Consider the following 14,800-nt stretch of genomic DNA (forward strand, 5'->3'; position numbering starts at 1 on the left):
TACGTGTCAGAATGTGTGACTTATCTTCGAGTTAAAGCTGAACATCAGAAACCTGCTGGAGAACTACAGCCTCTTCCTGTTCCTGGATGGAAGTGGGAACACATTACGATGAATTTTCTGATGGGATTGTCGAGGACTGAACAGCGGCACGATACCATATGGGTTGTTGTAGATAGGTTGACGAAGTTCGCACACTTCATTCTGTTTCGTGCAACATATTCTAGGAAAGTTCTAGCAGAGTTGTATCTAGAGCACATTGTTAGACTTCACGGAGTTCCATTGTCCATCACCTCAGACCGTGATACTCGTTTCAATGCAAAGTATTGGAGAAGTTTTCAAGAAGCCATGGGAACTGAATTGAATTTTAGCACCGCATTTCATCCTCAGAGCAATGGACAGTCTGAAAGAGTTATTCAGATTCTGGAGGATATGCTTCGTGCTTGCATTCTAGATTTTGGTGGAAACTGGAAGAAGTATCTCCATTTAGCTGAGTTCACCTACAACAACAGTTATCCGAGTAGCATTAGAATGACACCATTCGAGGCATTGTATGGCAGACCTTGCAGATCACCAGTTTGTTGGCTCGACTCACTCTTGGACCGAATGATATATAGGAGAACAACGAGAAGATAATCATTATTCAGGAACGGTTGCTAACAACTCAGAGTCATCAGAAAAGTTATGCTGACAGGAGGCGTAGACCCTTAGAGTTCCAAGAAGGCGACTTTGTCTTGTAAAGATTTTCTCCACGTAAAAGGGTCACTCATTTTGGTGTAAAGGGGATACTTGTACCACGGTACGTTGGACCGTTTCAGATCACACAATAGGTCGGTGTGGTTGCTTACCGCCTTGATCTTCCTCCAGAATTGTCTCACGTACACAACGTGTTCCATGTTTCTATTCTTCAGAAGTGCCAACCTAATCCAGAGGCCATTGTGCAATGGAATGACGTGCCGATCCATTATGACACGACTTACGAGGAAGTACCAATACAGATTCTTGACCGGAAAATGAAAAGCCTATGTCAAAATGAATTACCATTAGTGAAGGTGTTGTGGCAACACCATGGCGTTGAGGAAGCAACGTGAGAATTGGAAACGACGATGCATGAACGATATCCACATCTATTCATATCGTGAGGTAAGTTTCAATTTCAGGAACGAAATCTCTTAAGGGGGTAGAGCTGTAACGCCATCCAGAATTAAACATGTTTAATTATGCTAAATTGTGAGTTATTAGTGTGCCTAATTTGATTTTCACAATTAATCAAGGAACTTTAAATTATTTTTAATATTTATGATTTCACCCCAAACGTTTTTTAAAATACACTTAAATTTTAGTGCAGTTTCCTTTTTCCTTTTTTTCCTTTTTCTTTTGTTTTCTTTTCTTGTTTTTCCTTCCCGTGCAGCCCACAGAACCCCCCTCTCTCTCTTTCTTTCCTTTTCTTTTCTCTCTCTCTCCTCTCGTTTCTCCCACCGCCACCCCTCTTTCTTATTTCTTCTTCCACGCTGGGCAACCACCTCCGGGCTCTCTCTCTCCCACTGGTTGTCTATCTCTCCAGTTCTTTCTCCATTTCCAGCTGTTTCTCTCTCCCTTTCCAACCGTTTATCTCTCTCTCTCTCTCTCTCTCTCGGCTTGCTGCCGAGACACAAAAAAAACATAGAAAACAGGAGAAACAGAGGGAAACAAGGCTCCATCAACTAATTTGAGGTAAAACCCCTTGAAACCCACTCTTGATTTGAATTTTAAACTTGAGAAAGTTTAATTTTGGTTAGATTTGAATAATTTTGAGTTAGGGTTTGGATTTGAACAATTATTGTTAGAATTGAATGAAGTTTGAGGGTTTTCAGTTATTGGACTTGTTGAATTGATTGGAAACTGGTTTTGATGGATTCTGGAGAATTTATTTTGAAATTGAACTTGAATTACAGGTTAGGTATTTTCCTATTTATGTCGACATGCTGCCGAAATTTCTTTAAATAGTTATTTTTAAGCTGAAATTAAATGGGAAACCAATCTCATGAATTGGATTTCAATCTTTAAAGAGCCCCCAAAGTGATTATAAAATCGTTTGTGAAACTTGGATTGGAGTCAAGGCACACTAATAGGAAACAATTAAACATGATTGAGCTCAATTCATTTTAGGAATGAGAAATACTTCCTAAGATATTACTTTTGTGATAAAGCTAGTGGGGAAGGTCAAGTATTAAAGCTTTAAAGCGGAGGCTAGGAGAACGAAAGGCTAGCCCAGGTTTGACATCCGAGAGGTAGGATATTCTTGTCCATATCCTTGTTAGCCTTACTTTAAATGATTTTGGCCAATGAAAATGTTTTAGAACAAAACATGTTGAAAGAAAATAATTTTAAAGGAATAGCATGAATTATGCTATTGACTTTCCAATGATTTTTAGAAATGAGATTTTTGAAAGTATCATTTCTTAAAATGAAATATTTTAAGAAATGATAAAACGCAATGTGGCCTCAGAGATCGGGATATGGGAATCATATCCTTGGGGGCAGGACCCTAAACCCGTACGGATCCACTTCTTGCTCAATGGTGTTATGGCTCTGCACATTTTCATTATACAGACATTTTACCACTTCTTGCTCTGCGGTGTTATGGTTCTGCATATTTTCATTATATAGATATTTTGCTACTACTGCATGAGTATTTCCTTTTTTTTCAAAAAAAAGGATGATCGGTTTTGGGTGTATGTCTTCGGACCGTGAGTACCTTTATTTACAATGTTTTATAAAATTATATCCTACTGGGCCTTCTGCTCACTTTTATTATGTTTTCAATGTTTTAAACCCCTCCAGGCAACGTGAGGAGTAGTGCGGAATATGTAGTTTCTACTGGTGAGGTGAATCTATCTTCGAGAAGTGAAGATTGCATTTTCTTTCCTTTTATCTCAAGGCATGTAGTAAATTATGGATTGTAAACTCAAATATTACTAGACTGTGGTTGATGTCACCATTTACTTTGTTTATATTATGTATGTTAAACCTGTGGGAATTCCTGACATGATACCAGAGGCGATGTTTTGAACTGGTTTGGTTGGAAATTCCACAACTTTTCTTGAAATTAAATTTCTCCTAAATAGCGGGGCTTATTTGGAAATACCTGGATGTTTTGGATTTGAAATTTAAATTTTGCACTGTTATTTGGTAATCACTTTCTTGAAAAGGTTTAAATTTCTAAACAAACCTCCACGTCACTAACTCCTGTTTGGAGCCGTGACAGATAAAAATTATGACTCATGTACTCTTAAGAGTAAGTTAAGTAATTTTCTTATCGGTAAACTTGTGCACCTATTGATGGGATTCGGTTCCACATGGCATCGACAAATTCAGTTTCGACTATCAGTTTTGGCCGTTTTCGGTGACCGGTTTTGGTTTTCCAATTATCTTGTATAGCCTTATTATAAATAAGTAGATGCTGCCTAAAAGTTCGGATGAAAGGTTGAGTTGAGGAGAAATTCATAAAATGTATCCTTTTTTAGATTCATCCTTGCCTCTCTCCAGGGAATTACTAAACTCTTAAAATGTATCATAAATGACATAGTTGAGGAGAAATTCATAAAATGTATCCTTTTTCAGATTCATCCTTGCCTCTCTCCAGGGAATTACTAAACTCTTAAAATGTATGAGCCTTGATTTTTATTTTTTACTTTTTGATTAATACTCTTTTAACTTATGTTGTTGTTTAACTAAAAAGATATTAATCATGAGAGGTAAAAATGTAAGCGCTTTACCTATTACCTTTTATAATGTTTGGGCCAGAAAGCATCCTGAAAGGCCCAAAATTGTTGTTGGACTTAGGACATCCTGCAAGTTTCCGGCTTTGGGCTTGAATGAGCCCACTACTTCTGGTGCACTGTCGGCAATGGACTCCATATATAAATCTCTGTGCCATACCAAACTTTTCAGATGTGACGTCTTTTTTTTTTCCTTTCTTTTTTTTTTTTCTTGTGCTGAACTTTCAGATGTGACATCGTCTAACTAGATCATGGGATGATTTTGGGATCCTATTCTTTTTGTTTGTTCTTCTCTTGGATAATTCAGTTAACTGAACACATGTTTTATATGATGCTTTTAACAGAAGCGTCACATAATTTTTCTCCTTTTTTTTTTTTTTAAGTGAATAAGGTGTGGAAGGAAATGAACACCCTAGTTATCTGACCTAAGAGCATATTGGTAGAAGAAGCATCTTATAAGCTGACACCCCAAGTTTTGGCATTTCAATTAACAGCCAACTTCTTTTCTTGAAACTTGAAAGTTCCTTCAGCATCAAACTTTACTTGTATCTGCTCATTGGCTTATGAATATTAAGACTGAAGCTATATATGCCAATTAAAGTTAAATGAGAATTTTCTAAATTATTTTTGTAGAGATCAACTTACTTGGGCACAACAATATTCTCATTTGATCCTCAAAATTCCATTTCTTCATCAACCAAATTTTAGATCTTAATTTTTTGGTCATGTTCTTCGCTGTTAGGTCAGTCCACTCATACTGACCTTATCCAGCTACTAATTTTATCATTAGTGTTATTGGTTAGCAGGCATAATTTTCCTTTGTCTTCATCATTTCATTATTTTCCTGCCTTCTCCAACACTTAAACCAACTAACACTAGCACCAAACCAACTTTGCAACTTGTGTTGGCTTTGGCCTTTCACTTTAAACAAAAGAAAAGAAAAGGCAAAAATAAAAAAAATAAAAAAATAAAAAAATAAAAAGCCTTGCAGCAATCATTTCACATTGGATCTGTTTGTGCCAAAGTGGGCAATAGCTGTTGTAGGTTGTTAAGGCTTTCCCTTTCACATTTCAATGTCCCATTTTTATTTATTTATTTTTCCCATATCTTTATATTTATACATATCTCAGATATTGATCATCATCCCTAATCTTCTCATCAGAGATTTGGCCTAGTTGGAGAAAATGAACACAGCTAGATTTATCAAATGTGTGACGGTGGGAGATGGCGCAGTGGGAAAAACTTGTATGCTCATTTCCTACACAAGCAATACATTTCCAACGGTATCGTTCGGTTAAAATGTCACTAAGATTATAATATATATTATATCTAGACATTTTCTTTATGTATTGTTTTTGCCTTTTGTAGGATTATGTTCCAACTGTGTTTGACAATTTCAGCGCCAATGTGGTGGTAGACGGCAGTACTGTGAACCTTGGCCTATGGGATACCGCAGGTAATGATCATGTCATATACATCTATTGAGGTCAGATGTCGTACCTCATCTCTCATTATATACATATCAACACTCATCTAGAAGAATGCAGGTCAATCCATACAATCGGCAACTCCTGAAGCGAGTCGCGAGTCACGGACAATTTGTGTGTTCTGCAAATTGAACTATGTGCTTTTATGCCATATAGTTCAATTTGCATATTTTGACCGCATAATATATTTCTAGTGTACCTTGCACTTTGCATGTGTGTGTGTGTATATTCATGTGTTTGATTAGTTAGGTAGGTACCTATTTAGGTAGTGTTATTTTACGGTGCTCAAATTACAGGGCAGGAAGATTATAACAGGCTCAGGCCTCTAAGTTACAGAGGAGCAGATGTGTTTTTGTTGGCCTTCTCTCTGATCGGCAAGGCCAGTTATGAGAATATTTCCAAAAAGGTCAGTACCTCTTTCCTGGAGCTTTCTACGGTATCAATGTATATATACTCGATCATAGTGTATATTTCAAAATCATGTTAATATAAAGCTGATGCTTCAAAACAAAGCCCTAACAATGAGGTATTTTTCAATACCCAACTGTAAAATTCTCATTCGTTCCCTACATCTTCCTTTCATATATATATATATATATATATATTGCTTTTAAATTAAAAATTGACCCTGATCATCAACTTGATGACTTTGATCTTTATTCTTTTTTTTTTTTTTCTTTTTTTTTTGCTTTCTGACTTTGTTCTTTAATTTGGTTTATAAACATTGTTGACAGTGGATTCCAGAGCTGAGGCATTACGCCCCAAACGTGCCAATTGTGCTTGTGGGCACCAAACTTGGTAACGATATTATTATAATAGGACAATTATAACATATATATTTAAATGCATTCTTCAGCCTAAAAAAATGAAACGAAGTGCTGAATTCTTTGTTGGACTCACTTGGGTTAACATTAGTGCAGATCTGAGAGATGAGAAGCAATACCTGATTGATCATCCTGGGGCAACTCTAATAACAACGGCACAGGCATGTCTCCAATTGAATCATATGCATAGTCATTATATTAATTTGTTGGAAACTGCATATGTATATATGAATGCGATTTTAATGATTACTCGATTAATATTTATCCATCGATTACGTAGATATCAATGTTAACCGTATGATATAATAGGTCAGAGAGTTGTAATAAATTGGACAGTTGATTTAAAAAAATTATGTCAATTAATTAATGAGATTAAATTTTTAACACAACACATCATCAATTGTTATTAAAATATGTCCTTATTAGAAACGTAACCTTGAAAACGTATTCATTAAAAACAAGATAATATATGTACGTATGAAACATTTGTAACCAGGGAGAGGAGTTGAAGAAGACGATTGGTGCTGTTGTTTACGTTGAATGCAGCTCCAAGACTCAGCAGGTATCATCTTAATCTTGTTTTGCTAGTATTCTTCCCCCCAAAAAAAAAAAAAAAAAAATTGACGCTGCTATAAAGGTGGCTTTGAGGCATCCAAAGGCGAAGAAAAAGCAAAAAAAGCAAAGATCATGTTCTTTTCTCTAAAATATTCAGACTGATGTTAATATGTCCCTTTTGTTATCTAATGTTATACATGAATTTTGTTCTTTAGTTCACATGTCATTGAGAACTCGAATATTCTTGCCCCTTTTCTCTTTTAAGGGGTATAAATTGAAGATGTAACTATCTTATTTTACTAAGTCCGCAAAATACAAATATTCATTTCCGTAAATTGTAATTTGCATTGACATTTGGAATTCGACTTCTTTATCTCTTTGTTCATGTCCCATTTTATATTTCTCCGACAATATTACGTCAAATTATTTATAAATTATCATGTCAATTAAATGACACATCAATTAAAGTATTTAAATTAACACGCGGAAATTTTAAGTTGAATCGTGATATGTGAGTCGAATCCACATCAATTAAATTTATAAACCTCTTGCCTAATTATATATAAATCAACAGTTTGTATTATTTATAAAATACTTTTTATTAGTGCTACTTAAAAAAATTCATGATCTGTAAATATTTTCTCGCGCCATACTGCAGTACTGGAATTGTCGTATAAATACTTGTGTCTATCTTCTCAACTGGACAAATAAGAAATACGTAAACGGTCACTCCTTGACTCCTATCGTGAAGCAACTGGAATCTTGTGTCTTTTCTTAATTATCCAAAAGATTACGACTGATAGATTGATCATATATAGAACCCCTCTGAGTTGATCAACTGACATCGGAATAAAAAATTTTATCTCTCCAAAAATTTGAAATTTAAAGAGGGGTCAATTAATTCAATTGTGTTTGTCGAAGCATAATAATTTACAGTCATCAGAAAGTTAAAGCATGTTTGACCAATTCTTGTGTTCCTATTAAACCAATCCTTGGCAAGCAACTAGTGGAAAATTTAGCTCCTTTTAATTATCCAAATTGTCAAGCATAAAGGGGCACAATAAAACTTTGGCTTATCCCATTTGTTTATTGTTTACCCAATGCAAACGCTTAGTCAACAACAAAACTAATTAATTAAGTTAATATTTCGTCCTCGCTGTGTGTGAAGATCACCCATCCCCACTGAGTACTGACTAATTGTAATTTTGCTCTATTTTCTGTTTGAATGTATTTGGAATATATAAACTATGCCATGTATGTCGACAAAAACAGTGACGGAATTAAGATTTATTCGTAGTGGTTTAATTTTTTTTAAATATTTTATTTTGTAAAATCTAAACGGTTGACCAATAAAATATATATAACTATTAATTTAAGAGAGCCAACTCTAATTTATACACATGCTTATTATATTAAAATTAAAATCATTATATTTACAAAAAAAAAAAAAAAGCTAGCGGGGCCACCCCGCCCCCTGTCTCCATCATTGCTTAAAGATGCATCGACTTTCTACTTAAATTATGGACTTATATATACATATATAGATTCCTTAATCAGTATATATTTTCTTTGAATCCTGAATCACTAGGAATATATGCACTTGAGTGATTAGATTATATAAAAGCACAAGCCCAAATCCTTTTCTAACGAGCTTTTCATTCCCTGCCTCCTACATCGACTGGATGTCATTTGGGACCCCAAATATTTATTTCCTTTCCAACTGTTATAGGCTTTTAGCATCCCAATATCAAAGTATATATGTAGTAACTCGAGCTTAATTTATTTCTATTTTGGAGTACTAAAACAATATGTTAAATTGATGCCTAGTTATAAGTGAGTCAACATTGCGAAACTAATCCAATTTGAGGGAAAGCACCTTTAAATAGTTGTCTTTTTTCAATTTCCCAAGAGGATGTAGCCATGATTCCCGGTTGGAATAAATGCACAATTTTATGTACAATTTGTTATGACTTCTAAAATTATTGGGTTTTACTTGACATTAGCAAACGAAATTTTAACAAACAAACAAAAAAAAGCATCAAAATAAGGGTTAATTTCAAAAATAGTTTCCAAAATCTAAGATTTATTCTACTTTAGTCTTGACTCTTAAAATATGTCAAAATTGATTCCAATCTATCATATGGTATGGAAAAAATAGTTCATCTGTTATATAGGCATTACAATTTGAATGGAAATCCTTATTACATGCCCTCAAGTTGGGGAAAAACGAACTTTTTTCTTGGATTTTGGTATGAAATAAGTGAGAAATGGTGCTTCTTTTTACCATGCGGTTTTCCCTCCAAAAAATGAACTTATATAAATATCAGTTGTATAGTAGAATCCACCGTCTTAAAAATATGTTCACATTTTCTTAGAACATAATTAGGATTACTTAAAATAATTATAAATTTAAGTAGAAAAATAATATAACATCTTAAGCCATAGTAAATTTAGGTATCATGAAGGAATTAGACCACCCATATGTGTCCACAATCTTCATGGCAACCACAATACTCAAATACAACAAAGCATGACACTTTCACAACAATTATTCCAAGTTTTCAGTGCCAAATACAATTTTTATTTAAGCATGTTTTGTTCTTAAAAACCTCAGCAGGAGCTTTATTTTAGAGGTTATTATATGTGGTTAGCATGTGCACCAAAATTGAAGCATTCAAATTGATCGTGTTGGTGTATTTACTGCGTGCACGCTAGCATTTAGTGATCGCCCGCTGTTGGCGCAATTTTTGCTAAGACACACATACCCATTTCATGTTCATGTATTAGATTAATGCCACATTTATTATAATCATGTGCAACTTCGACATCAAAAAAAGAATCTAGTCAGACTCTTGCTTTCTCCGGTTTATATCGATGTTTAAAACGAATGTTATAGAATCAGCAAGATTTTCCATAATTAGTGGCTTCCCCTAATTTATCCGAGATTGAGGTCAAGGATCGCGAATAACAATTTTGAGGGGTATGTTTGCTTTTCAGGTCATACAAGTATAGTTTTCATTTAGAACAATAATAATATTAATAAATCTTATTATCCTCATCAATTGTGCAAATTATAAGACTAAATTTTAGCATCGATAATACAATGCAAATTGCGACGTTATCACGACATGTCCAAGCCCAAAGGGATGTGTATATATAGAGTCTAGACTCCTACATATGTTGCACTGTTGTGTGTGTCTTTTTTTTCTTTTTTCTTTTTTTTTTTTTTTTGAGGGAAACACTCTTCTGTAGATTAGGGTTCATGAGTGAACAACACCTTACCCTAGTTTGGATTAAATTAAATACATATAGAAATAGAAAGAAGCTTCACTAACATATACATATATCTATATATATTGATCAATAATATATCCAATCATATTTAAAGTAGAGGCCAAAGAACAAGACATGATCAGGGTTTGTTTCTGTTAGAAATTAAGAATCACATTAATGTTCAATCTAGTATATTATGTACACAATATAAATTGTATCGTATAATATCATACAAATGGACACTGAATTAATGCAGAAGTTAAATATAGCATATACGTATTAGATAGGAGAGCTGAACAGAAAAACCTCAGATAAGGGAAGAAAGAAAGGGAAAATCAAAAAGTGTACACATTGTTGAGTTAATATATTTCTATAATTCGTGCAGACAGACTGGTAGGAAGAGAGAAAGAACAAGACTGAGAAAAGGAAAAAGACACTAAAAATGGGAACAAGAAGAGTAGTAGCTAGTACTATAGTACTACGTAGAATGGAGCAGAAGAGAGATATCCCCAACTAGTACAGCCAAGAGATGTAAATGCGAGGTGTGGGTATTGGACATTGCAAAAGGATACGCACGTTTGAAATAACCTTGACTGAAATTTAAAGCCAAAAAAAAAAAAAAACTTTCTTTGAGGAGTTTTTCTAGTATGATTAGAAAAAATGAACTATGGATAATTCTCTACTTTCAACTATTAAATATGTATCATAAATTTTATATGATTTTAATCAAATTCTTCTATTGATAGAGACCTTAGCAGAAAAAGTCTCTTTCTTTTTTGTTTTTTGTTTTTCTCTTCTAACTAGAAGTAGCACTTACAGGCCCACTTCAATTGGTATATTACATTTGATGGGTTCGAATTTCAGAGTTTTTTGCAGACTCTGCCCTACTGCCCCAAACACGCACACACAAGCACAAAGAGAGATGCTATATTACGTGTGTGTGTGTGTGTCTATATATATATATATATATACATATATATACATTCATACATATATGGTCCCATTTGTAATTCATTGGTATTAGTTGTGACGAATTTTGAAGGCATTGTGGTACTCTCTCCTAACGTTTTTCCATTTAGGACATAGATCAGTTTGGATTTATCGATAAATACAGAATAAACGTCATAATAACTTCAACTTTTCTTTTTATGTTTTCCAGAAAATTAATCTAAAGATCAATGGATGATTACTACCTAGATATAAATTTACCTATACATGCATGCACGGAAGAAGAAACGTGTAACCTTAGTTTAACAAAAAGAAATTAATTTGCCTAGACCTAATTTACAAATTAGTGATTGGTCAGTTTTTATGAGTTGGGCAAATGGAAGAATTTAATTAAGCCTAAAAAGATCCTTGATATATTGTCCATGTATAAAGTTCAAGCAGTTAACTCATAACGTCTTTCTTTACTCAAAAGAAATAAAAATAAAATAAAATAAATGACATAATATCAACCCCTAATAAGTACCAACTTTTTTGCCACAGTAAAACCCTTTCTTTCTAACATGCAATGTGAGAGGAATTTAGCATATCCTGATAATGTTGGCATATACTAATTTGATCTTTATACGCACACCAAGTTTAATTCCATTCAATTTATTAAATGAAACGATAAAGAAAAATAAAATTACAACAATATAGAAGAATGAAACTAGCCTGAAGAACAACGCAAATTAATAAAAAGGCATAGCAGACTTATAAAGTTCAAGATAAAATTAAAGGAAAGCATAAACTGCAGGTTGATGCTTCCAAGATAAAAGATCTATTCTTCTCCAAAGTAAGTGGAAGTAATTAGATGTCTTATTAAAATCCTCAAACGACAAAACTCAATGTGGAAACTCCATCCGAAGGACTAATAGTGCATAATCTTTTAGAAGTAACAACTGAACATTATAAATATGTATGCTTGACAACGTCATTGGCATAACCCAAATTGTGAAGGAAAATGGGAAACCAATACCACAAATCATAGCGAGCACTTTTACTTTAAATATAAAGAGAGCATAGACCTTTTTTCTTACCAGAATAATCAATTATATATAGCATTTTGCAAATTTTAAGCTCCGCAAAATTGACCCAAAACCCTAAGGCAACTATTTCAATCTCTTTAATTATAATCAGTAATAATTGTCAATAATCTTCATCAAATTGTTGAATCACTTCCTCTTTACCCTCTTTTTCCTGCTCTTCTGCAACGACTTTTAACAACTAACTACTAGCGACGACAGTACTGTAGTCGCTTAAACGTTTTGCAACGACTTGTGGACTCAATTTTTGTCACTAAAAGTACTTTTCTTGTAGTGATATCAGCCTAAGAATCTTCAGAAACAAGGTCTTATTCATGTTGAGGGCTTAAACGTTCTCTTTGAAGATCAATGTAAAGATATGTAGAAGGCAATTCAACATTGTTAGAAGAAATCTCAATGTTGACTTATGCTAGTTTATTGTTAAGTAAAACTCGACATGGCGTTGGACAAAAAGTCTTCTATCAGCTACAACTCCTTTCTTCCAAACTAATGATCCCGCTGTGACAACGGATTCTTATCACTCTCATTTTTGTAGCAAGTACAACTTGATATATACTTACTAAAGTAACAAAAATATGCATATATACTTACAAAAAAAAAAAAAAGGAGGGTAATTATTAGCATATATCTTTTTGCAGAAAAAATGCCATTATCTAATTAAACTGATGATAAATTAATTAGCATGAATACATTATTCAAAGACGTTTTGAGTAAGAGAAAAAATTATGGGTAAAAGATTACTCAATGTGAGACTAAAAGAGGAATTGGATACAAGAGATTGATGATGAGATGTCATGAAGGGAAGTTGAGTTGGGTTGTGAGATTTACATGTCGGAAATGCACCGACACCATTTGGACCAAACATTTACTCTCTATCGTTTTGCACGCGGAGTTTGACAAATCCACATACATGACTCAACACTCAACACTCAACAGAGAGAGATAGAAAGAGTACTTGATCAATTGCTTAATTTATAATTTGTTGTGTTATATATATCTTCCTCCTCCTATCTAAATGTCAAACTAATTCGTTAAAATGGATAACGTGTCTTAACTTTTTCAAGCTGGACATCGATCGATAACCTAACCTCCTTTCCTGAGAAAACAAATGAATAAACAAATAGAATCTTGCAATATATCCCATTTCGAGTTCAAATTTTAAGCCGTGGTCTTGTTGGTACAACTGACTACTTTAAAACGAAGAAACTGAAATTTGTGTTCTCACCTTCTGCCCCTTCTTAGGAGTGCTTCAATAATAATTAAACCTATTTGTAGAAAATAATTTCTTATATCAATTGCATTATGAATATCTACTTGCTACGTCAGCTTAATTAAGGTTGGTATAAATGTTAGGATGTATAGCACTACTTAAAACATATATAAGGAATGATTTGTATAAGTTATATTTAGAGGTGTCAATTTTTCCTTTCTTGGGTTTCTGTATATTTTTCTACATGACTATTGGAATTTAATACAAAAAGGAGAGAAAACTTATTTTAGTAGTAACTAACATTTATACCATCAAAGTGACATATAAATCATATATAGTCAAAACATGTTTTTTCTTTTTTTTCAAATCAGTAAAAAAATAATTTTAAATAGCACAAACTTATATTTTGAATAGCATAAATGTAAAAAATAGCCAAAAAAGTCAATATACGAAATTTTATCTACAAAATAACGCTCACTAGTATGGAAAGAATTGGCAAAAACTTTACGCCCCTTGTAAAGATGCCAATCTGAGGCCACTTAGACGTCACTTAAAAGTTACATAACTTCACCTAAGTGATAGCTAGGCAACATATTTTAGACGTTGATCCTGCTTGTGCAACATATCTGACGTCGGGCTTCGTGTAGCCATATGGATCTGCTATATGGGTTTTGAATTGCTTAGCTTACCCTTAACAATTATTCTCAATCAACCCTGCGAGATCTTACAAATTATTCTAAATTTTATACCCGATACTTATGGCCATTCCCAATTTAAATAAGTTCTATTTAATCCTTTCCCTTAAAATATTTGTAATATAAAAACACACGTACGACCGCAGGTGAGTTACTATTAGAGGGTAAAAAATGTCATTCATGAACCATACATATGATTCATAGAACACAATATGATAGATTGAAATCAATGTCATGTTATCACCATGCCCCTACTGATCACATATAGCTTACAAACAAATCTAGTGGTAACCTAATTAGAAGTCCGCCTTCTTACTGGTGCATAATTTGTTCAATGCATTCAAGCCTATAACAAAGCGTGCATGGTGAAAAACTGAAATCAAGTAAATTCGCCTTAATTTTCTTTTTCCTGCTTCAAAATTTTGTTCAAATCAAGAATTTTAGTCTATCTATATATGTTGCTTTTATTTGGTACCGTGAATTATAATTCGCTTTTGAGATCTGAGAAGAACCTAGAATTAATTGTTCAAAAAATAAAAAATAACATTAAATAAAGACCCTCGAGTCAATCCAAAAGCTTGCAATTGCTAGCTAGGCTTTGCCATACTTTGCCCAAAATAACAAAATTCTTGCCATTACTATCCCCACGACTCCCGCCACCGCTTTTCCAATCAAAACCCTACATGCCCTTTCTTGACTTTCAAACACCCCTCCCTCTTTCTCCCCCTATTTATTCCTGCAACAACCTTTTCCATTAGAATATTACCAACACTTATTTCTACCCCTTCCCTCTTCCATTAATACACTGCAAGCAAACCAAGCAAGTAAGAGAATCCTCTCCATAGAAATCTGGAAAAGTAAGAAAATATAAATCAAAAAGAAAGAGACAAACTTATCAGAAACAACCCCCACTTCTCCATCTAAAACCTATAAAAACATCATCTCTCTCTCTCTCTCTCTAATAAAGC

At 33.6% G+C, this 14,800-nt stretch overlaps 1 pseudogene; it reads left to right on the plus strand.

The window, feature by feature from the left end:
* The first annotated feature begins 4,913 nt into the window (after positions 1 to 4,913).
* Positions 4,914 to 6,800, plus strand: LOC21385262 (annotated as a pseudogene).
* Positions 6,801 to 14,800: the final 8,000 nt, after the last annotated feature.

This window comes from Morus notabilis, unplaced genomic scaffold (genome assembly GCF_000414095.1).
Source record: "Morus notabilis unplaced genomic scaffold, ASM41409v2 Scaffold1496, whole genome shotgun sequence".
Classification (NCBI taxonomy): Eukaryota; Viridiplantae; Streptophyta; class Magnoliopsida; order Rosales; family Moraceae; genus Morus; species Morus notabilis.